This window comes from Toxorhynchites rutilus, chromosome 2 (genome assembly GCF_029784135.1).
Source record: "Toxorhynchites rutilus septentrionalis strain SRP chromosome 2, ASM2978413v1, whole genome shotgun sequence".
Taxonomy (NCBI): domain Eukaryota; kingdom Metazoa; phylum Arthropoda; class Insecta; order Diptera; family Culicidae; genus Toxorhynchites; species Toxorhynchites rutilus.
Genome location: NC_073745.1, coordinates 42,671,940 through 42,696,371, shown reverse-complemented (window position 1 = coordinate 42,696,371; position 24,432 = coordinate 42,671,940). Strand labels below are relative to the sequence as shown.

Here is a 24,432-nt window from a genome sequence, read left to right as displayed (position 1 = left end):
ACGAAAGTGCAGAAAGAAAAGTAAGAAGCCAGTTGGCACGTCTTGTCTTAGGTGCTATCTACCCATACTGGGTGAATGAAATGTAAAATGTTCTTTAACAAGAGTCAGTTGATTAGATGTTTTCATAATCTATATATGAGGGGCTAGAATTGAAAGGGGTGTAAGTGACATCATCGATTTCTCTACATCGACTTTCTTTTGGTCATAACTTAGCTGCAAACTCATTCCCAGCTGTATTTGACAATGTATAAGATAGGTCAGAGCCTCATCTATCGGATTCTATAGCAAACTCAAATTGGAACGTTTTTGCAGTTGAGTTATTAACTAAAGAAAAAGTTGATGAAGAGAAATCGATCAAATCACTTACACCCCTTTCATTCTAAGCCCCTCATATGTCATAGTTATATAGGAGAGCAAAATAAGAGACACTTTGCAAATAAGCACGCATCACGTTTCAACTGTTTACGCTCTCCGTTTTACTCTCAGAAAACATTTGTAATGTCCACGTGCGTTGGTATGGCGGTGGTTATGTTCTCAATCCCAATTTGGTATCGTTTGGGTGTTTTGGTACAATTCCAAACTAATATTCAGTTTGAGAGAATAAGTCTGTTCTGTACATACAAACATTTCACACTCTTAAAAACAGCACACGGAGCGGCATCAAGGTTCTTTTAATTGTGCATTTGCCCCTGTTACATAATAAATAGCCTCTTTCCTGATGATATATTTTCTACCAAGACTAGTTTGGGTGTATACACAGATAAACCAGCCACAATTGAGGCCTCAATTTAGTCCGTGGAAAACATAATCACACGAGTGTTGTATTCGTTGGCAGAAAACATATTACCTTCGCCAAAAAAACAAATGCTTTTTCGTGAAACGATGGGTGAAATGAACAAATAAAAGCACTCTTTCCAAAAGTTTTCAAATATTTGTATGTATGGGAGCAGACATCTCTTTCTTTCAGACGGAACGTCAGCTTGGGATTGTACTCAAGAAAAAGTCCAACCGAAGTCAAGCGAGGATCGAACCAAGGCCAGCTGGAATGTAAGGACGTTTTACACGGCTTCACTATCAACATAGCCATTGGTATTGTTGCACAGATGCGTGATAATATTACACAACATTATAAAATGAAGTTGGAAAGTGTTTTGACGTAGGACTACGTCTTTCATTTCTATACCGGGGTGTAAAATCAAAGTTTCGAAAACGAAAGCGTTACGCCGGAGACCGAGAGTTTGAGTGTTAATAGCTCCTAAACAACTGAACGAAATGGTATGATAAACACTTCATTCGAAAGATAAAATGTCTACGCGTTCTATACTTGTTACTTTATGATCCAAAAATTTGTTTCAATAGTCTTAAAATTGCTTTCAAAATAGGCTATTGAAATCACCAATCGGTATATAAGCGAGCGCCGCTCGGGAATCCACTCAGTTCAAATTGAACAGCGATTGGAGCATGTTGTCGCTGTTGTGGTGAAGCTCTTCGTTTATCATGAAAGCGCGGATGAACGGTGTCACCAAGAGTTTGTGCACCTTAGGCCAGAAGGGAATCCATCAGGAGGAGAGTGATGCCACAAACGGTTCCCCGGGAAGATCACGAAGCAGCCGCTACACACACACACACACACACACACACATACACACACACACACACACACACACACACACGCACGGAATTCTTTCCGTTTGGATGCCGTTCAGCATCGAGAAAGATCCGGAAAATAATCTGCCAGTTCCTCTAGGAATTTAAAAATACATTCATGTGAAAGAGTTTATTTGAATGTTTTCTATCCATGTAACACTGTGACCAAATATGTTTCAATCAAGTGCTATTAACAGATGGTTATCGAGTTAGCATTAACCACTGGTGGGCTTCCAGTATCGAGGAAAATGTGGAAATATCTAATCGTTACTGAAAATAATCTGCCAATTCCTCTGGGAACTTAAAATTACATTCATGTGAAAGAGTTTATTTTAATGTTTTCTATCCATGTAACACTGTGACCAAATACATTTGGTTTTGTGATTTTTCAATCAATCTCAATTAACATGATAGCTTCTGAACATTATTCTTCCCCATCAGTAGGATATTTCCGTATCCAATATTGGATGCATAAAACATTGTGCCTCCAACGTAACGCTCTCGTTTTCGGAGTTCTCCAAATATTCATTCTTTCAGAATGCATTCAGATTCAACTTTAAACAAATGATCTCTAAATCAACGATAGTCCTCGTCACCCTTGCGGTTACACCATAGATATAACCCACTTCCTGTTTTTCAATAGTAAAAGGGAGAGCATAAACGTAAAATATATCCTTTTCGGTCTTGGGTCTTGTTTCGCTCGCTCATATTGCTTTTATATTGCCTATGGCATATTTATTATACAAATGCTGTACCAGTATGGGAGAGCAGCACATTTTCTGTTATTTTTAAGCTAATTTAATTACAATTACACCAGGATACCAAAACATGTGCTAAAAATTAATTTAGGGTGTAGGTTTGTTGTTTAGTTATTTGGAACCATCTTTTAAAATCAACTACTTGTATTTGTCAATTTCTTTGATAAATGTTTTCATGACTTCCCATATGGTCTAGTGGCTAGGATATCTGGCTTTCACCCAGAAGGCCCGGGTTCGATTCCCGGTATGGGAAAAATTTTTACCGAATGAATTGATAAAGTTAGAGCTTCGTACATAAATTACGTTACGCACGGAGTAAAGCAGGAATCGAGTTTGTATTACTCTATGCATGTTACGAGATGGTTTTGTGTTACTTAAACTTCTCCATCAAGTTCCTAAAAATGAATTTTCAGCGTTGCGTGATTTATGAACGACGTGCTGTTACTTATTTTCTTATACTGTCTTCGAAATTTTGAATGAATTAGTATTAATCAAAAATGATCAATAGTTACGCGACTTAAAAGTAAAGCAACGATAGCAATTTGAAAAATTGTGAACTTGTATTCATCGCTACTATAGAAAAAGAGTACTATATTGTCGGTACACAGAAATGTAAATACACTCATCACGATTGAAGCTATATAGAGGCGAATGAATTGCAAAGTTTAAAGCCTCTTTAGTACAACCGCAAAATAGGAGTATTTGAAGGCATCTATCATGAATAATTCTTTTTCGTACCCAAATAACTTGAACAAAATATTGCACGTTAAACTCCAAACTTCAGATACCTAGATTTGTAGAGAAAAATCATTTTCCAGGTTTTCGCGACAAACAAGACTACGGACTCCAAAATGTACAAGCAGGATTTAAAAAAAAGGTATTCTTCTATATATTAAAGCTCACAATGGATCTGTAAAGTTATGGCCTGATTTGACATGCGGGGTGAACTTCCTCTCAATGGACATCAATCCATCTAACTGCCATCAATTCTGCCCAATTGAGAAATATTGGGCAGAAAAATGGTGAATCGGGATGCGACATAGATGAAGAGATGGTGGAACAAAATGACCGCTCGAGTTTGCCAACAGAGTGACCAAAATATTATGAGCGATTTTCGAAGAAAAGTTCGAGATTTCATCAAAACCAAATCGGAATATTTTTAACAATAATAACATTCATTTTGAGTACTCAACATTTCTATTTCATTAACACGGCTCCAAGATACAGCTATTTCATTGCAGATATTAATTGACTCAAGTTTTATACACTCTTAACATAATTCAGTGAGATTCTGAAAAAAAACACTGATGTTTTCCTTTTTTTCTTGATCAACGTTTATACAGAAATAATGTGAGCCAGTAAACAGAAATTCCATCTCCGTGATAGGCCGGAAGCTTATTGATGTAAATATCAGCATAGTTTATATATTTGAACATTTATTGATTTTATTGAACCATTTGTTCGTTTATAACTTACATATCCCTTGTGCTTAGGAGAACTGAGAAGGCGTATTATTATTGAGAAAAACTGATTATGATCATGGTCGCTTGCGAAATATGCTGTTAGATAAATAATAACAAACTAATTAACATTAAACGTTAGAAATAAATCAATCTCTGAATTAGCTCGCACCTAATTTAATCAACGGCACGAATCCTGCTGAATAATTCACCGACGTTAATGCGTGGGACATGGCTCTCGCGTTTTTCAGTCATCCCCGCTCATTTTCTCTTCTCTCTTCGTTTCTTTCTGTGTTCATTCGGGTCCTTGTTTTTCCTCCAACTTTGGGATTGGTTTTAATAGGGGTTTAATGAGGAAAGTTTTCGCAACGACGATTTTTGCCTCCTTTTTCGCAAACCTTCGTCACTCCGGCTGCGGAGTGAAGTATAAAATTATGTTTTATGTTTCCTCCGCTCCTTTTTCGGTGAGCACCAGAAGGGGACACCATCCGCGTTATCCGCCAGGCGATTGCAAGGGTTCGGCGAAGAAACGTGTCTCCTAGAGTTCGAGAGACTGCGGACGAAGATCTTTGCTCCAAAGGATGCGCAGTGCGTGGGATGCCGAAAGGGTTGTAAAAATTGGCTTATGATGAGGTTCTGGGCAGAAACCAGCGGAACGTGATTTTATTTGCACATTTCACTCATAAATATTTGATTTTCTTTGACCGCTGCGAGGGAAGAGATTGTTTGTTTTCCCGATCGAACTTTGTTGGACAGTTTGTGATGTGGGGGATTCCTTGTCTTATCAGCTGGGGGTTCGCTCAGCTGATGATTACATTTTCAGTTCACGCTAAAGAAGTTTGGTTTAGTGTATATTAAACACACGTTGGAATAACAAGTTCGTTAAAAAAAAGGCCAACTCGGTTATCCTCGTCAGCTGATTCCATAACCGCAAGAACATAAATATAACTTTCCTCTCATTCGATAACTCTCTGTCGCTAAAGTTGAGAACATTTTGTTGAAAAAACACACTGAATAATTGATAGCCGAGAAAAGTCCCGCTACAGTAGCTAAGGTAATTGAAAAATAAACATCCTTTTCTCGTCAATTTTCTCACTCCACATTCGAACAGATTATCCCTTCCATAGAAAGGAAGATCCTTCCCGATTTGCGATGTCATCCCGAGAGTGAGTGAAACAATGAGAATCCTGTCTCGGCTACCCAACACACACACACATCGCGTTGGTGAAGAATAGAAGGAAGGATAGCCAAAGAACTGAATTTCACTGCAAATATTTGCTGCGGTTCGTTCGACTTAGCGTCGTTTTCCCAACAGAGGCACTGTGTGCAGTTTAGTCCTGGTGAATAGAAAAACTGAAAAAATGGGAACGGAAAACTGGGACTGAAGACCGGATGCACAATTTGGAACTCGCGGACCGAACGGGAATCGCGCTGCTCTTGAAATGCTTTTAAGACAATTTAAATGTGGTTTTTGTAATACCCCACAACCGCCACACTTCCCTTTGCACACAAACACAAACACACACACACACACACACACACGTCGCCCGCGGAAAGCTAAACAAGGCAAAAGGCTCGAGAGTGGCCCACATTCGGGAAAAAGAGAAAGAGGTTTGGAAAAATAAAAGGATTTGGCGCCTCCTCGATTCCGACGGAAGTGGTTTTTATTTTATTTTTTAATGGTAAGGAAAACATTTGCAGCGCTATTTGAAACACCCCGGAGTTTGGGGAGTTATGGACGGCGCGAGCATCATTCCTTCCTGCGGAGTTGGGCTGTTTGTTAGACAATATTTGTGGAGCAATTTAGTCCCGCCTATTAAGCGCTAGCAATGAAGTTTGATTGTTTGTAGAAGTTTGTACTCTGAATTTACGCTAACGGATTCACATGAATCGAAGCGAGCTTCTCTAAAGGTCTGGTTGCTGTGAAATAATTGTTTGTTGTGCATTCGAAAATCGTGGGATGTTAAAAAGCTGCTGAAAATAATGTTCAAATCTGGGTCACCAGACAGTTTTCTCCCGAAGATGTACACGTGGGTTTGATCTGTTGTGCGATTCGTGGAGTTTCAAGATTTACACGTGGGAAAAGTTGATTGTGAGATGCTTTCAAACCGCCCCTGAAATTCTAGGTATCGAGGCAGACCTGAAACGGATAACGGAAAAGCGCCACATTTCGCAGAATGCTACCGAATACTATCTGAAAATAGAATCTGTTTTTTTTGGTACTCAGTGGAAATTTCCTTCAGCGGTCACTCACGGTGGAATATGAGGATATATTGATTCCGTTGAAATTGCTGCAATAGCAGCCATTTCGTTCGTAAATATTTTGTGGTGGGGGATATTAGTGTACGAGCTTCACTCTGAAGCTCCATTTAACTGATCGATAGTAACATGTTTCCACTGTGACACTTGGGGATTTATTGAAAATTAAATCGGAAACAGTCGGAAAAAATTGTTACGGTAGTGAATAATTTTGCCTTGAATTGAAAGTGTCCATTAAGCCTCGAAAAAAACCTTTACTAGTGAGATTACGTATTTGAAAATGAGTCGAGCTTCAATTGCATTATTTCCCCTCCCCACAGTATCGCTGCATTTGCATTACTACCGTTCGATTGGCGCGCGGTATATAAAATTAAGCTTTGTCACACCATTCCTCGCCATCGTTTAATGTTTGTGGAAATGGACTCGGTTTGCTGACAAGAGTTGAACGTCAAGAAAGTGTCTTTTTTCGAGGCAGGTGCATGCATATCATCAAAATTCGTTCGACACATTTTAATATTTCGTTTTAATTGTATTGAAAAAAGTGTTTCCCATACCGGGAATCGAACCCGGGCCTTCTGGGTGAAAGCCAGATATCCTAGCCACTAGACCATATGGGAGATAATGCTATGTGGTACTGATATTCGATCATATTTCTTCCACTAGAAGTATAGGGGAGATCATTTTACAAATACAAAAAATTACGAAAAATAACATTTTTGTGAAATTCTTAAAAAAATATTATTATTTTTTTAAATATTGTACTTCCTCGAGGTTCGCCGTAACTGTACTTGACCATAATACAATTTGTGTAGTGTTCGGAAATGAATTACCACAAGAATTTAAAAAAAAATCATGTTAACATCAGTTACGGCCAACGTTCAACAGAAATAATATTTCTTTCTTGGAAATAGATAAACTATCCAGTTTTATATTAATAAATACCAATTTAAAGGAAAAATTGGTTGTCTCAATCAAGGGCTTTCAATTGAAGCTTCACAGAGCATCGCAAGTAGTCTGCGTATTTTACGAGATCAAAGCCTCATTTAACAAAACAAATTGCTTTTACGTAGGACTAGGTCTTTTATTTCTATACCGGGGTGTAAGTTCAAAATTGTGAAAAAGAGAACGTTAACACGGAACAACAGCATACGTTATATTATCGTGCAAATCAATTGCCTATTTTTGACAAAAGAATTTTTTTCGAGATGACACTAGATCTCGAAGTTTCATGCAATTTTAAGACATTTGACATCAAACTTTTTTTTCGAAAACCCCGATTTCCTTTACTCCCCCCCTTAGGTGATTTTTCGATTTTCAAAAAACTCAAACTTTGACCGCTTTGCGCCACTCTCCCTAAAGTCCGATTGAGCTGAAATTCGGCATAGGCAGTTTTTTCGAGGTGGTGAACATTTTTTATGTAATAATTTTTTGAAATTTTGGGGTCGATTTTTTCCCATACATTCATTGGGACCCTTATAATCACTTTATTCGAACGATAAAATGTCTACGCGAATTTTTGACCCGAAAACAGGCGAAATCACACAAAATTTTCATATAAGCTGGCGCACGCTCGGAAATCCATTTAGTTGGGATTGTAAAGTAACGAGCAGATGGTCTCGCTCGCTCGCCTAAACACTATGCTCCTCTCTGCCAATTCGATACAGATTATGTACGAATGGTGACATTGGCTATGGATTTGATAGCGGAGAATATGAATTGTTTGAATATTTCACCATATCAAAAAAATCACATTGTTTGATGAAAGCAGGAGTAATAATATCGTTTGTTGTTGACGAATGCCACAATCGATTGATGATTCTGATTGGCGGAGAGGGGGGTATAATTTGAGCTGGGTATTTTCGAGGAGGAATCGATTTCTCCTTTGAACTTTAATAATTCTTTTCCAATCGAAGTGGTATTGTAATCATTTTATATATTTAAAGTTCTATAGCTCAAAAATTGCTTTGAAAACAGACCAATGACACGCATATCTGTATATAGACTGGTGCCCGCTCGGATATCCATCTCAAGGACGTCGTTTGATGTTTGCTCAAGCGGACACGATTTGCTAAAGAGCATCGAACTACAATGAAGTGTCTTTGTCAAGGCAGGTGAAGAAGGAGTTTGGATTGAGTTGTCTCCAAGGGCCCTTCTCAGGGCTTGAGGCGAATGAACTGCAAACGTTTAGAGTATCTATGATTCAAGAGGAAGAAAAAATAAAGAAATCCATTCAGTTGTGACATGAGAATGAACTCGCTGGCTCGTTAAACACTATGATCTTCCTATTCACAATCCCATTTCATTTCTGCCGCCAACCTGAACGGATCCGCATTGTTTGGTGAAAGCAGCAGTTCTATTATCGAATGCTCACGATAGCCGCTATCGACCAATGATTCCAATTGTCGAAGGTTGGGGAGGGGGTATTTCCGCGAGGAATCAGTTTCTCCTTTGAGCGTCAATTTTTTTTTTTGCGGATGAACGAAGAGATAGGATCATCATTTTATTCGAAAGATGAAATGAATGAAAGTTATACGCTTATTACATATTGATTGCTAAGCCAACGGTAATCCTACGTCCACCTTGCTAGTTTTTTTTAACTCAAAGTGTCAATTTTTGTCATATACTGACCAAATTTTTGCAGAATAAAACGGTGCATCAATTTTTTTTTGGAATTAACATCAAAAAGTGCTCCGCAGAGAAAAATATATGACAGCCCCTGCTCTGAATGAATCACGCTATATTTATAGCCAATGAGATATTTCAAATTTTATCACGCGACAATGTATCAATGTATCCCATATGGTCTAGTGGCTAGGATATCTGGCTTTCACCCAGAAGGCCCGGGTTCGATTCCCGGTATGGGAAGAGTTTTTTATGACTAAAAAAAAGTGGAAAACAATTAATTAAATAGATATATAAATATATATATATATATATATATATATATATATATATATATATATATATATATATATATATATATATATATATATATATATATATATATATATATATATATATATATATATATATATATAGTGATGGATTTCTGATTATTTATTTCCTATACAGAATTTTGTATTTAATCGAATAAAAAATTCTTTTTTGGGTTGTTTTATATACATACAGTGACTAAAACTCGAATTCGTACACCACCGTGTCGATTTTGATCCAAAAACTTGTTTAAACAACCTTAAAATTGCTTTCAAAACAGGCTATTGAAATCACACTAATCGGTAGAAAAGCGAGTGTCGCTCGATTCCACTCAGTTATGATTGCGCAACGATTGAGGTAAGATTATGGAATGAATTGATGTTTCCCTAACACAGACTTCAAAATCATGGAGCCAGGGGAAACTGGCATTGCAAATTAGATACGAGTAGCGGGTTCTTTTGTACTCGTTTGGCGCTTTTGCAATTCGGAATGTTTCCCCAACACAGACTTCCAAAACCATGAAGCCTGGCGAAATCGGCATTGCAAATGAGATGCAAGCTGCGAGTACTTTTGTACTTGCTTGCAATTTTTGCAAACCGGAATGTGTTTTTCCAACACAGATTCCGAAATCAATAAGTTGGGAAAATCGGCCTTGCAGATCTCGGCAGTACTTTTGTACCTCCATGCATTTTTACACTCCGGAATTCGTTTTGCTAACACGGTCTACGAAAGCGGATAAAAATGCAACGCTTTGGCACGGTTATTAAAGACAGCATATCCCTTCATGTCGCCAGCTCACTGAACTTCTACGCATACCGTTTGATGATTATTCAGAATGTTGATAACTATTTGCTGCGATAACCACTACCAAAATGCATGAATTGACCTTAATTGGGATTTGTTTGCAATGGAATTCGTAAATTGCTTCATTCATTCACTAGTTTAATCAATAATTTAATCAATTCATACAAAAGATAGCGGCGATATCGTACCAAATGAGGAACATCACAAATGATTACTAAGCCAACGGCAGTCCTACGTCAACCTTGCGGTTATATCATAGGTATAACCCATCCATAGTTTTTATTTGAATGAAAAATTTCACTTCGTGTTTGATAATGAATGTTTTTTCATGCATTTGTGGGTATAAGGATTGCAAGGAATGATGATACTCGCACATATAAACTCGTATTCCCACAAATACACATACTCCTTTCCAACATGAAAACGAAAGTTATGAATCGTACATTCTGAGGGTACGCTTAGCATTTTATACTTCTGGTAAAGTTAGCGATAAAGTGCTTTTGTAATCTATCCCAAACTTTGATTGATCGGCTAAACAAAAACTAAACGTGTCAATACGAAACGCTCACAGGGGCTTCGGGCTCTGTTTGCGGTATTTAGACGGAACTTAAAACTATTCTGTTGCTTCAATTTTAGAGATGAGGAAATTTCAAACCGGATATATTTGTAAAACATTTTAATTTTTTATTGAATCAAACAACATTTTATAAGCGAAAAATTCAAAAGCTAATGACTCATTAGCGTTTTCATTAATTTCGGATGAGCCTTAAAATAATCGAAAACAACTATGTATACTATGCTGCATCGACTTATGTTATCTTTCAAACATAAAATTTTTGCTTAAAATAAGACATTTTTGAAAATGGAAGTATATACTTTTCATACTATATATAATCGAGTCTAAAAGTATTAAATACAATCGTGTAACAGATTTCTGAACAATGAAAAGAATTACATTAAAAAAATTGTTCTTAACAATCACAGTCCTACGTCAACCTTCCGTCCATGCCTATAGGCTTAGACCCTTCGACTTTTTAATATTAAATTCAATTTTTGAGTATTTTTTTTAAATGCATTTGAAATGTTATGTTCCCAAAATAGTTCATTAATTTTCAACAACTTTGTGAAATAATGTTCGTTTGCATCATATTTTAATTGTGCATCTGGATTTTGCCCTTTTGAATTATCAGTCGTAATTTTAATTGGTCATATGATAATGAAAACTTTGATTTCAAGTAGTTTCCATCATAAGAGCCATGTTTCAAAAAAATCGGAGAAGGTCGGGTCAGTGGCCGACTGATTTGGGGTGGGATAGGTCCACATGAAATTTTTGAATATTTCTATCGTAATTTTCATGAAAAATTGCTGTTTTTATTGATAACCCTCATCATTTACAGCTTATTGACTAAACTTAATTCTTAAAACTATATACATTCTCCCATATGGTCTAGTGGCTAGGATATCTGGCTTTCACCCAGAAGGCCCGGGTTCGATTCCCGGTATGGGAAATTTTTTGATACTTAATTGGAGCGTCGTTTACTCAGGAGATCACAAAAATGACAAAATTATTATTTCCACAACATTTTAATAAAAACAAGCTTTCGTACGTTTGTTAATGAACACTTAATTTGTGTTTTAAATTGATTTGAATTTTTAAGACAGGAATGTATCCAGTTGTGGGATTCCAGTTTGCCGAATTGTTTATATAAATAAAATATGTGACATATATTTTTTTTAAATTTTTATGTCTTATTGGTAGCTTTCCAGTAGTCTATTGAACGTGAAGTCTAGAAGACCAGGAAAAAATAGCCTCCCATATGGTCTAGTGGCTAGGATATCTGGCTTTCACCCAGAAGGCCCGGGTTCGATTCCCGGTATGGGAAGAATTTTTATACTAAGCCGGAGCGCTTACTTTGTAACCAAACGTTGGGTTACAATGCAAAATTTGGAGGGAAGGCCAACCGTCTGTTTTGGACCTTAGCAACACTGTAAATACATTTTGCAAAATATTTGTTTGTGCTGTCTTGTCATTTGAGAAATTTACAGTTCATGTCCACATCTTGTGTTTGACTTAATGTTATTTCTCATATGACAATAAAACAAAAGTAGTATTGGGAGTCTGTGATTAACTGTCGTAGAAAAGATGACGTATGAGTCCAATTTTTGCAATAAACCAAATAAACAGTTAATCGCAGACCCCCAGGTTGGTTATTTGTGATAACAAATAGCAAATTTTTTCGTAGTTTAGTCTTGTTGTATTTATTTATATAGTAGTAGGGAAAAAATATGTTTATTTATTCAATTATTTATTTATTTATACATTCATAGATATTTATTATATTCATATACAATTGCTTATTTTGCTTGTTCAACGATTTTTCATTTATTTATTCATATATGCGGAAAGCAAGTGTTAGGTTTAGCTGTCCAGGTTTAGCATGCTACCTTAAATGTTTAGATGATAGTCGTGACACCAACCGAAACCAATATATTTAAGTAGTGTGTGTTTGTCGGAGTAACCATCGTGTGTCTCATCATCGCAGCGGAAGAGGGACAGGGCGCCTGCATTGGAAACAGGACCTAATGGAAAATTACCAGGGTACCTGAATAGGGTCAAGAGCTTCGATTGTTTAAAGGAATTTAAAAAAAAGAGGAGAATAAAAGAAGACAGAAAGGATTGAGATGAGTCCAATCGAAAAGAATGGGGGAGTCTTCGCGAAGATCTGGTCACGGACGGACGCAGTTGCTATTACTGCGAAAATTAACTAAAAGTTATCCCTAAATTTAAAAGGGTTTAAGTCCTCCGTGTGTGAACTAGCCACGTAAAAAGGCTAGTTCACAGAGAAATTCAACTGTTTCCGGTTCTCGGTTCCACGGTATTTACCGTGTGTGTTCGCGAGACAGTGAGTGCGAGCAATTTAGCCAACTCGACCCTCTGGCTAACCAGTGTCGCCGGCGGACATTATATACGGCCGTGCCACGTGAGAAGTTTATTCCCGTCTTGTGATCGTCATCCAGTATCCTGTCCAGCTGAAGCCGCCCCGTTCCCGTCATCAGTTCCAGCCCAGAAGATCCCGGAAGTGCACCAACGCAGCGAACGGCCGCAACGAACCGGTGAGCTCGAGCCAAATTGAAACCAAAAAAAAAATTATAATTTAAAAAACAGTACATGTACAGAATTTATATAATAAGTTTATTTATTGTGTGGCCGTCCAAACTGCGGATTTCATTATTTTTGTGTTAGGTTTTCCCAGTGTAAATATTGTTTTCCGCCATCCGATAAAAGTGACTATGTAACGTGCTTTTCCACCAAATAGTCCGTCATTTTGTGTCCACCATTGTTCTGTATTCCCGTCGCGAGTTATTGTTTGAAGTTTCCCCAGAGATCGCGTCGAAAGAACCAGCTTATAAAAAGTAATAAACTATCAGCGGTTTTATAAGTTGATAGTTTATTACTTTTTCTAAGCTGGTTCTGCTGGTTCAATATAACGCAATATTCAATTATTTCAGTAATACTATTTAAAAATAGGATTCTTAACTGTATACATAACTCATCAGCAATTGATTGTATGTTTCAAACTGATATTAATGTTAAGGGTTTATTCTAGTGTAGTGACATGATTTTTTGACGTTTTTTAAAAATAAAACAAAGAATATTTTTAATTTCCATTAAATCATTATTTGCTAATCTATCTTTTAACAATAAAACAAAAATTTTAACGGAGACAAAATATTTTAAATGTAGAACGGTTACAAGCTGATCTTTTTTTTTAATTAATTCGTTTATTTTTACAGGCTCAGTTACTTAAGTTTAAAGGAGCCGAATTCTTAAATATAATTTTAAAACTATATATATAAACAATTTTCTTACATCTATGGTTAGTAAGGTGGAAAACCGATTACTCGCGGTGTACTCGAGTTTAGGAGGGTGACATATTTTTAGGAGAAGGATGGGATATAAGGAAATTGTAACAATGTTGATGAACACTCAATTTATAAATCTATTCGTATATCTATAGTGTTTTTACATTTCAACTTATTCTACTATTTATATCAAGGGGACGAATTACCCGCAAAGGAAGGAAATGAGGGTATAAGGACATAGGGACAATCACACACGAAGATCGATAGCTTTAAGGAAAACATATATATGGGACATGCAATCAAGGTCTAACCGAGCCAACACATCTCTTACCGGCACATTGGGCTGTCTTCCTCGGGCCCGAAGGGAGTTTTTTAAATTCGATCTGGCGACCAGATCGCACGACCAAACAACTTGCTCGATGTCGCGATAACCTTGGCCACAAACACAGAGATTGCTGCTGGCAAGATTGAAACGAAAGAGTAGTGCATCTAAAGAACAGTGATTGGACATGAGTCGGGAGAAGGTGCGAATAAAGTCCCGACTCAATTCCAGACTTTTGAACCACGGATTGAGGCTAACCTCAGGGATAATCGAGTGAAACCAACGGCCCAATTCATCTTCATTCCACTTGCGTTGCCAGTTAGCGATGGTATTTTTGCGGACTAAAGAATAAAATTCATTGAAGGCGATTTGACGCTGATAAATATCGCCTTCAATTGCACCTACCTTTGCTAATGAGTCAGCCCTCTCATTACCCGGAATTGAGCAATGAGAAGGGACCCAGACAAAGGTAATGACATAACAGCGTCTGGATAAAGCACTCAAAATTTTTCGTATTCTCTCAAGGAAGTACGGCGAGTGCTTTTCCGGCCTCACTGAACGGATAGCTTCAATAGAACTAAGATTATCCGTTACAATGTAATAGTGTTCAACAGGTCGTGAGGCGACGCTGTCCAGCGCCCAATGAATTGCTGCCAATTCAGCAATATACACTGAGCAAGGATTCTGAAGACTATGTGAGGTGCTAAAAAATTCGTTGAACACTCCAAATCCTGTGGACTCATTTATAGTGGACCCATCAGTAAAGTACATATTATCACAATTGATACCCCTATATTTTTCATCGAAGATCGTTGGAGCGATCCTCGATCTTTGGTAATCTGAATATCCATGGATATCTTGCTTCATGGACAGATCAAAATGCACAGAGGAATTGATGTAGTCAGGGAAACAAATACGGTTGGGGATATACGAAGAAGGATCAACCTGCATGGAGATGAATTCATGATATGAACTCATGAATCCGGTGTGAAAATTTAGCTCGATCAGCTGCTCAAAATTTCCGATCACCAATGGGTTCATGACCTTACACCGGATGAAGAACCGAAGAGATAATAAATTGAAGCGATCTTTTAGTGGGAGTAGGCCTGACAAAACCTCGAGACTCATGGTATGCGTTGAGGGCATACATCCCAACGCGATACGGAGACAAAGATACTGAATTCGCTCGAGTTTAATGAGGTGTGTTTTGGCAGCTGATTGAAAACAGAAACTGCCATACTCCATCACTGAGAGAATAGTTGTTCGATACAACATAATAAGATCTTCGGGATGGGCTCCCCACCAGGTGCCGGTAATTGTACGGAGAAAGTTTATTCTTTGTTGACATTTTTTACTCAGATACCTAATATGGGCCCCCCAAGTACATTTGGAGTCGAACCAGACCCCAAGATACTTGAATGACATAGCATGAGTGATCGGTTTACCCAAAAGTTGAAGCTTTGGTTTTGCTGGTCTATGCTTCCTAGAAAAAACCACCATCTCTGTTTTCTCCGTGGAGAATTCGATCCCTAGCCCAATGGCCCAGGTTGAAAAATTGTTCAAAGTATCTTGTAAGGGTCCTTGCAGGTCGGATTCGTTTGATCCTATGACAGACACCACTCCATCATCTGCAAGTTGTCTTAGGCTGCAATTTTGTGTAAGGCAATTGTCGATGTCGCTTACATAGAAGTTGTACAAAAGGGGGCTTAAACATGAGCCCTGGGGGAGGCCCATGTAAGAGACCCGACTTACTGCCGAATCTCCGTGAGAAAAGTTCAAATGTTTCTCACAAAGCAAGTTATATAACATATTATTCAATAGAGGCGGCAGACCCCGAGAGTGTAATTTGTCTGACAAAACCTCTATTGAAACAGAATCAAAGGCCCCCTTTATGTCCAAGAATACTGAAGCCATTTGTTTTTTTTCGGCGTAAGCCATTTGAATTTCTGAAGAAAGCAACGCAAGACAATCATTCGTCCCCTTGCCCCTGCGGAACCCATATTGTGTATCTGAGAGTAGGCCATTCGTTTCAACCCATCGATCAAGGCGAAACAAGATCATTTTCTCCAACAATTTCCGTATACAAGACAGCATTGCTATTGGGCGGTACGAATTGAAGTCGGACGCGGGTTTTCCGGGTTTTTGAATAGCAACAACTCGTACTTGTCTCCAGTCATCTGGAACAATATTATGCTCCAGAAACCGATTGAATAAGTTCAACAAGCGATGTTTCGCCACATCACGGAGGTTTTTCAGCAAGTTGAACTTAATTCTATCCGATCCCGGAGCAGAATTGTTACATGAAAGGAGAGCAAGAGAGAATTCTACCATCGAAAACTCGGAATCAAGATCGCACCTATCTTGTGGTATATCTCGAACAATTTTTTGCACAGGAGCGGAATCAGGACAAACCTTCCGTGCAAAATTCAAAATCCATCGATGTGAATATTCCTCGCTTTCATTGGATGAAGAGCGATTTCTCATGTTTCGAGCCACTTTCCATAATTTTTTCATTGACGTTTCTCGTGACAAACCTCCCACGAAATTTCGCCAATAAGCACGTTTTTTCCCTTTGATCAAGTTTTTAAATTGATTTTCAAGGTCCAAATACGTCTGAAAATTTTCAGGGGTTCCACGTTTCCGAAAAGCTTTAAATGCATTCGATTTTTCTACATAAAGCTTGGAACATATGCTATCCCACCATAGATTGGGAGGCCTTCGACGAATAGTGGAACCTGGGATGGGTTTCGTTTGAGCGCGAACCGCGCTGTCATAGATCAAACGAGAAAGGAAGTTATACTCCTCCAATGGAGGTAAGCCATCTCTGGAATTGATGGCTAGAGCAATCGCGTCCGTATATTTTTCCAGTCAATGTGTCTTGTGAGGTTATATGCCATGTTTATAGATTCAGAAGAATTCGACCCAATGGTGATGGAAATTTTGATTGGCAAGTGATCACTACCGTTGGGGTCCTGGATTACATTCCACTTGCAATCTAACGATAGTGAATTCGAGCAAAGCGAGAGGTCAAGAGCACTTGGGTTAGCAGGAGGTTTAGGCACACGTGTTGTTTCCCCAGTGTTCAAACGGTCATATTGAAGCTGTTACAAAGGTCATATATCAACGATGAACGATTATCGTCGTACGGTCCCCCCCAGGCAGTTCCGTGAGAGTTGAAGTCTTCCAAGATCAATCGTGGCTCAGGAAGGAGTGAGCACATGTCAGCAAGTTGCTTGCGGCAAACCGCAGCTCTCGGAGGCCAATACAAGCTGAAAATACAGAGATCTTTGCCTCTGATGTTTGCATGACAAGCAACAGCTTCGATCCCTCCAATAGGTGGAAGGTCGATTCGAAAAAATGAGTGGCACTTATTGATTCCCAATAGTACCCCTCCGTATCTGTCATCGCGGTCCAAGCGTATAATATTAAAATCGTGGAAAGAGATATCATTTCGCGAAGAAAGCCCAGTTTCGGACAGAGCAAAAACATCACAATTGAACTTATGAATTAAAAATTTGAATGTATCCAATTTAGGGATAAGACTACGACAATCCCACTGTAAAACAGTGATAATGTGTGTGAAGTTAGCGGATGAAAGTTCAGCGGATAAAAGTTTTTGTTGCCTGCAAGTTTCTGTTCAACGTTTTGCTGGATTTAATGAATAATGAATTATTTCAGTTGAAATAAATTGATTGTTTATCGAGTAACAATCTTCAAAATCATGCTCATTAGATAGAGAACTGAATCATTCATCTTTCCACATAGTTCATTTTTTCCTTGATCGTGACAGAGAAAAGTTATAGACTGAAACGTGAGCGGTCAATATAAGAAAATATACAGAATTTTTGAAAATCAAAAAAAGGTGTTCGAAAAGAGTTATCGAAGTAGTTCGATAGACAAATATTTTACCTATCTTGAAGCCATAAATTTATTAATCGGAAAAATGTCTGAGAAAAGTTATAGCCCCAGTTGTATGGGAGAAATTAATTATTTTAAAGAAAATTGAAAATAGTTATTTGAAAGGACCGAAAACATACTCTCTCATTTGATAAAGAATATTTTTATTTATTTTTAGTCAAATTTTCATTGGTCGGAAAAGGGTCTAAGAAAAGTTATAGGCCAAAACATATATAACTTATATGGGATAAATTAATGCATTCAAAGAAAATTGGAAAAAGTTATTTGAAAGGACCCAAAACACATTTTTGAGATAGTACTCATTCGATAAAGAATATTTTTATTTACGTTTTTGGCCAACACGTTCACGAGTTGTACGGGGGAAAGGGTCTGGCTGGGTAGAGAAGTAAAGTTTAAAAAGGAAGTAAAAATTTCTATTGTATAGAAATTTTGACTATTTTTCGAATCCCTATGTAATTTACCATAGGGTCTAAATTCCTAAAAAACTTGAAATATTGAATTTTTTTTTAAAGATTTAGAGATTCAGTACTACTATAATTCGTATAGAATGTGTTCCTATGCCTTTTATAGATATGTGTGATTTTTTTCAGATAATAATAAGAAAATTCTCCTATATAGTTTACTTTAAGAGCTATAGTGAAAAAATTATTTTTTCTTTTTTTCTCCATTCTGAATAGGCTTGAAAAGGAAAATTTGAGACCCTATTCCGACCAATGAAAATTTTGCTGAAGATAGAAAAAAATATTCTATATCGAATAATTACTATCTCGAGAGTATTTTCCGGGTCCTTTCAAATAACTTTTTTCCAATTTTGTTTAAAATAATTAATTTCTTCTATACAACTTGAACCTATAACTTTTTTAACACCCTTTTTCGATTAATAAAATTGTAGCTGGAAGATAGGTAAAAGATTTCTCTATCGAATAACTTCGATAACTCTATTCGAACAATTTTTTTTGGATATTCAGAATTCTATATATTTCCCTATTTTGACCCGTGCTCACGTTTCAGTCTATAACTTTTCTCTGTCACGGTCAGGAAAAAAATGAATTATGTGGAAAGATAAATGATTCAATACTCTATCTAATGAGCATGATTTTGAAAGTTGTTACTTGATAAACAATCAATTTATTTCAACGGAAATAATTCATTATTCATTAAATCCAACAAGACGTTGAACAGAAACTTGCACACAACAAAAACTTTTATCCGCTAATTTCACACAAGTCCGTATAGAAGGAACGGGAAAACGAGAAATCTCGTGAGCGGTTCGCGAAGTGTTAAAACGAGAGTTCGTTTGGTATGCAAATAATCGAAATCCGTGCGCAGCAAAAAAAAAGTTGTGATCATTACCATTATTACAAAAAAAATTGACCTGTGACCTGTGTAGCTATACCCAAACTGCAGCACGCAGGCCACGTGTGGCCCTCCTGGCTCTTTTGGTTGGCCCATCTGGTGTTAGCGAAATAATAACGAAAAGTTAAAAGATAGTTACCTAACTTTCAGTAATGTTGCCAAATTAGAAAACAGGGCACGTTCTCATGAAACAGACATAGCTAATGCAGCGTTGGTTCTACTAAAAGGTAAAATGTTATAATCTCGGCTCCACCCGTTTTCTATTTATTGAGTATAAACAAGCTATTCGCGATTTCACAGCATTCATGATTCATCAGTCATCCAGCTAGCGACCGGACGAGAGCGGGGCTTTCCAAATGGACTTTCTCAAGCACGAGAGCTTAGTTTAGTTTTCTAAATCAACAGCAGGCAGCAGTTGTTCTCAATGATGAGACAGCTATTTTTCTCGATATAAAGAATTTAAGAGAGATATCGCAAACAGTGGTGTAATTTGTTTTCGTACTGTCTGGTGGAGAGTGCTTCTGTATATTTACATCATTTCATTTTGGCATCTACACTCAGCCATTATATGCCAAACCGATATAGTGGTTCTCAGATTTTCGTGAAAATTGGTAGTTTTGTTCCTTATCGCAAAATATTTGACACGTATTTTTTTTTGATTTTTCAGTAGGGTGACCATTTCCATTTTAGGATTGTCCGAAAAATCAACTTTTTCCTCTTTTTTCCAAAAATGACTTTTTTCAAAAATTTATTACTTTTGAACTGCTAGACCGATTCAGATGATCGACATATTAAATTAAAGACAATTACCTGTTTTTTTAACAATACTACACCTGCAATTCTGCTCTCGTTATTATTGATTGTGTTCGTTTTTTTATTGTTTCCATAGTCTCGGGACCAAAGGCGTTATATATTTTTCATAACATATGTCGAAACTAGAGAGGCGTATTTTTCGTTTTTGAATTATGATTTTTCAAAGTTAATCGATGGTTCGAAAAATCTATTTTTTCCTCTTTTTCCCAACACAAAAATTCATAACTTTTGAACTACTGGACCGATTCAGATGATCGACACATAAAATTAAAGCCAATTAGATAGTCTTTTTTGAAAAATATTAGACTTGTGAAAAAAAATGGATTTTGATTTCGTAGTTATTTATTGTATTAGTTCTTTATAGTTTACATGGTTTCGGGATCAATGATGCTATATTTTGAGGTGAGGTTTGAGGTGCAAGGGTTTGTGCGTTTATATTACTTTTCCGGATGAACGAAGTGATATGACAATCACTTCATTCGAACGATAAAAAGGTGTATGAGGCATGGTTGTGACTTACTGATACAAAAAACATGTGTCCACAGCTCACAAACCGCTTTGAAAACTATTGAAATCACAAACATCTATAAATATGTGTCGGGTGGCCGTGAAAGCAAAATAAATAAATTCTATTTTTCAATCGTGTTGAACGGACGTGCAACATTTTTCGCCTCAGAATGAGTTATAAGAATGTGTACGAACTAAGCATAGTGCAGAGCCATTACTGGCGGGCAGAAGCAAAATAGGAGAGTAAAATTTAACGGGGCATGTGGCGGTTTCCATGCGAAAATTAGTTGTGTATGGCACCACTTCATGTCAAGCACCTGAAGAATAATCGCGATGCACACTAAGTCTATTAGCAATAAAAGAACTTCTGTGAGATTATGAGAGTTTTTGGAAAACTAAATTGAACACTCGACCATTTAGCTGCGTTTTTCGGTGGAAAGCTAAAGGTGAAAATTTGTACCGTAGTGGTTGCTGTCGATGTCCAAAGAGTTATCGTTCTTGAATTTATGTAATGTTTGTTTTTCGCTGGATATAATTTCATGGACCTACGTGAACAATACGATTGTGTCTGTACCACCCTTCTCTATTTTTCTTGCTGCTCGCGAAACCATGACACGCACGTATTGTGGCCCGTATGAAGAAAAAGTTGAGTACCGCCAGTCCAGTGGCTAGGATATAGAATTGGTTTTAAGTTGCTTATATCGGTGCGTTTCATTTGAGAATTGCAATAAAAAAGTATTTTTGCCTCGATCCTGCCAGGAGTCGAACCTGGAATCTTCTGATCCGTAGTCAGACGCGTTATCCATTGCGCCACAGGACCCCTGTTGTGTTACGGGTCTACACGGTTTCTTGGATTTGGCCCTTTGTCGGTGTTTCTTCTTCTTCTTCTTCTTCTTTTTGGCTTTAAGAGGGTTTAAACTTTTCAGTTCATTCGCCTCTAGATCGGTGTTTCTTTCATTTGTGTTTTTCCCTTCGCTGAGTTGTTTAAAAATAAACCTAAGGTTCTATCATCACTCAGTTCGCTGCACATGCGCTGCAATCGTTCAACCTGTCATAGTTTCTTTACGAGATTTATTCGTTGAACATATTTTAGACATACATAATGTGAAAATTCATTTAATTTTTGTGTTATTTTTGAAGATTTTCTCATTTTTTTTTTAAACGATTTCTTCTTATCTAAAAAATATGCATATTTGTTGCGTGATTCCATAATGGAATCAAAGATTGTATTGTTCAAGTGACCAAAACCCATAAAACCACTGTGAACGCGAATACTATAACCCAAACCTCCATCCAGCTGGGGAACGACATAAACGAAAATTCAATCGCCGAAAGATGCGCCAAAATATCCCGGTCCGGACCGCCGAACGGATATTATGCACATATTTGTCCCGAAACCTCGTCGTCAAACGTATGGCATTCTGCTTGTTCCTGAAGGTTCCGTCCCGTTGATTGGATTGGGCTGGGAAGCTCATCCGGTCCGGGCAGGCAACAAAGGGTCCGTCTTCGTAGGTAACACGTACACACACATTCACGCATAAAGACGACGGTTGGTGCTGCAGCCGCCGGAAGCACACCGGAAACCGAAGGGGTGGTGTTCGGGAAATTGAAAATAACTAAAAATAACAATCGCCAATAATGGGAACTGCCATCCGGGAAACGTGTGTCGGTTTGAGTGTGGGTGGGGGGAGGGAGACACACGAGCAGAAGGACATTTACCCGAGGAAACAGAACTGTGAGCCGGTGTAATGATGGGCCTCTTGGTTGGTGTCGTTAAAGTGTGTTTAAAGTCAGGAAATTTGTCACGTGTGCGCACGATTGTGTGATTATCGAGTGTTTGTTTGGTATGGTTATTTTTCTTTGTGGTTTCGAAGCGTTGGGGGAAGCTTTGCGTCCGCTTGATTGACATTTGGATGGGTTTCGTGCGAAATTGTGCCTTTTTGTTTCTCGGATCGAAAATCGATTTCGGGTTTGAAATGGGTTCCACGCTTCCGTTATCGCACAGCTGAAGGGAGCCGCTTAGCCCCGTGGACAGCGACAATGTCGAAAAGGCTAATGTTTTTACCGAACTGTGGAAATGGTGCTTCGGTTCATCCCTTCGCAGCGGTGATCGTAATGGCGTAAAGGAAAATAACATTGATCTGCCCTTTCCTAACACAGCTTGCAGCTTTTCGGTCAGACGATTGTTGCTAAGGCGATTGTGTCAGGAATGGTCCGAAGGGAGTTGATTGATGGCACATGCTGTTCTTCAATTTGTTACATCTCCTCATCCCAATAGGGTGTATTGAAATCGTTAGAGTTCAAGAGCCTGTTTGGAGTTTACATTAAGCATTGGATTTTTTTTTCGCATTAACGATTTCATGGTGCACTTCAACATTGACATCCCCCGAATCCATTCGATTCGAGCATAATTCTACTTTGTGACCACTAGAGCCATATATTTCCCCGGGCAGTCTCCCCTCACCTCCCGCGAACATACATAAAAAGCCAATTTTCAATTAAAATCAGAAAATTCATTACTTTTTATTGCCCCGGAATATGAACTACCGAAGCGGCTGCTGCATCGAAATCGACCACAATAAAAACAGATCCGATGGTAAACCGGAGTTTCGCAGACACATCCAGCTACTACAATCATCTATCTATCGCCCGACCGCCCTCTCCGTGTTCAACGAATTCAATTCAATTGAATTGATCTGAAAACAACTTAACTCCTTTTGCTTTCGAATATCATTTCGGGGGAGGATACCACCCTTGCCGCTGTCAGCGCGGACTCTTGTTGTATTTTACGATTTACTAGATTCCGTTGCTAGCACTGCTTCCGACCGAAGCGTGACAGGGCCGGATTAGGGAAACTCTCTCGAATTTCTTTTATCGTTTGTTCGGAGACGCAATAAGTAATTGGGTATGTATTTTCAAAGGGGGCATGATACAATATCTAATCCTGTGTAAAATATTCGTTGCATCATTGGATATGTGTTCCAATGAATCAGACTGGAGAGTTTAGAGTGATTTCATATTTTACACAGAAGGGAAAATAATGCTCCCTTTTGAGTTGATCGAAAAGCTATTCCGATCTTATTATCTTCTAAATTATAATTGTAGCTAATTTTCATACAGTTGATATGGCAAGCTTTTGAATTCGTTAGATTATTAAATTCGTTATCAATTACAAATGATTTTTTTTCCTTTATTTAATATAATTAGACTCAAGTGGATAAAGAGCCATCATCAAGCAATACATTTTTAAACTATTTGAATATATTATAACTACATAATCATTAACTTAAGTCTAATCAGCTAATACTACAAAACAATATAAAAAAATATAATTTATTCCTTCGTTGCCTCGTCGGTGTTATCCTGGTCTGGAACAGTGCCTGTGGTGGGTCGCAACAACTACATCGCCAGTTGATGTAGCAACGGTATCCTTTGGTAGTGAGTGCCTCCTTGCTATGTTCAAAACTGTGCCCTGCATACTACCCATCTTTGCTTTCTCATTACCAGGAATAGAGCAATGGGAAGGAATCCAAATGAAAGTGATTTGAATACTTTTATCAACAAGAAAATTCAATGCATTCCTAATTCGGATAAGAAAATATGATGCTTTCGTCTGTTGTTTCAAGGATTGAATGGCTTGTGTACTGCTAAGACTATCCGAGAAAATAAAATAGTGATCAGGTGGTAAGGGCTCAATGGTCTTGAATGCATGATATATTGCAGCCAGTTTGGCAACATACACTGAACAAGGGTCTTCAAGTTTATGAAAGCTAGTGTAATGTTCTTTAAA

General features: G+C 37.8%; 1 protein-coding gene and 6 non-coding genes across 9 annotated transcripts in view; 4 read left to right on the top strand and 3 right to left on the bottom strand.

Moving 5' to 3' along the window:
* The window catches only part of LOC129768046 (uncharacterized protein K02A2.6-like), a 100,714-nt gene that overhangs the window by 32,930 nt on the left and 43,352 nt on the right, over positions 1 to 24,432 (bottom strand). The window lies entirely within an intron of this gene.
* Trnae-uuc (transfer RNA glutamic acid (anticodon UUC)) lies at positions 2,587 to 2,658 on the top strand. Its single transcript has one exon. It is a non-coding gene; the product is annotated as a tRNA-Glu (tRNA).
* Positions 6,670 to 6,741, bottom strand: Trnae-uuc (transfer RNA glutamic acid (anticodon UUC)). Its single transcript has one exon. It is a non-coding gene; the product is annotated as a tRNA-Glu (tRNA).
* On the top strand, positions 8,918 to 8,989 carry Trnae-uuc (transfer RNA glutamic acid (anticodon UUC)). Its single transcript has one exon. It is a non-coding gene; the product is annotated as a tRNA-Glu (tRNA).
* Trnae-uuc (transfer RNA glutamic acid (anticodon UUC)) lies at positions 11,299 to 11,370 on the top strand. The gene has a single exon. It is a non-coding gene; the product is annotated as a tRNA-Glu (tRNA).
* Trnae-uuc (transfer RNA glutamic acid (anticodon UUC)) lies at positions 11,674 to 11,745 on the top strand. Its single transcript has one exon. It is a non-coding gene; the product is annotated as a tRNA-Glu (tRNA).
* Positions 21,390 to 21,462, bottom strand: Trnar-acg (transfer RNA arginine (anticodon ACG)). Its single transcript has one exon. It is a non-coding gene; the product is annotated as a tRNA-Arg (tRNA).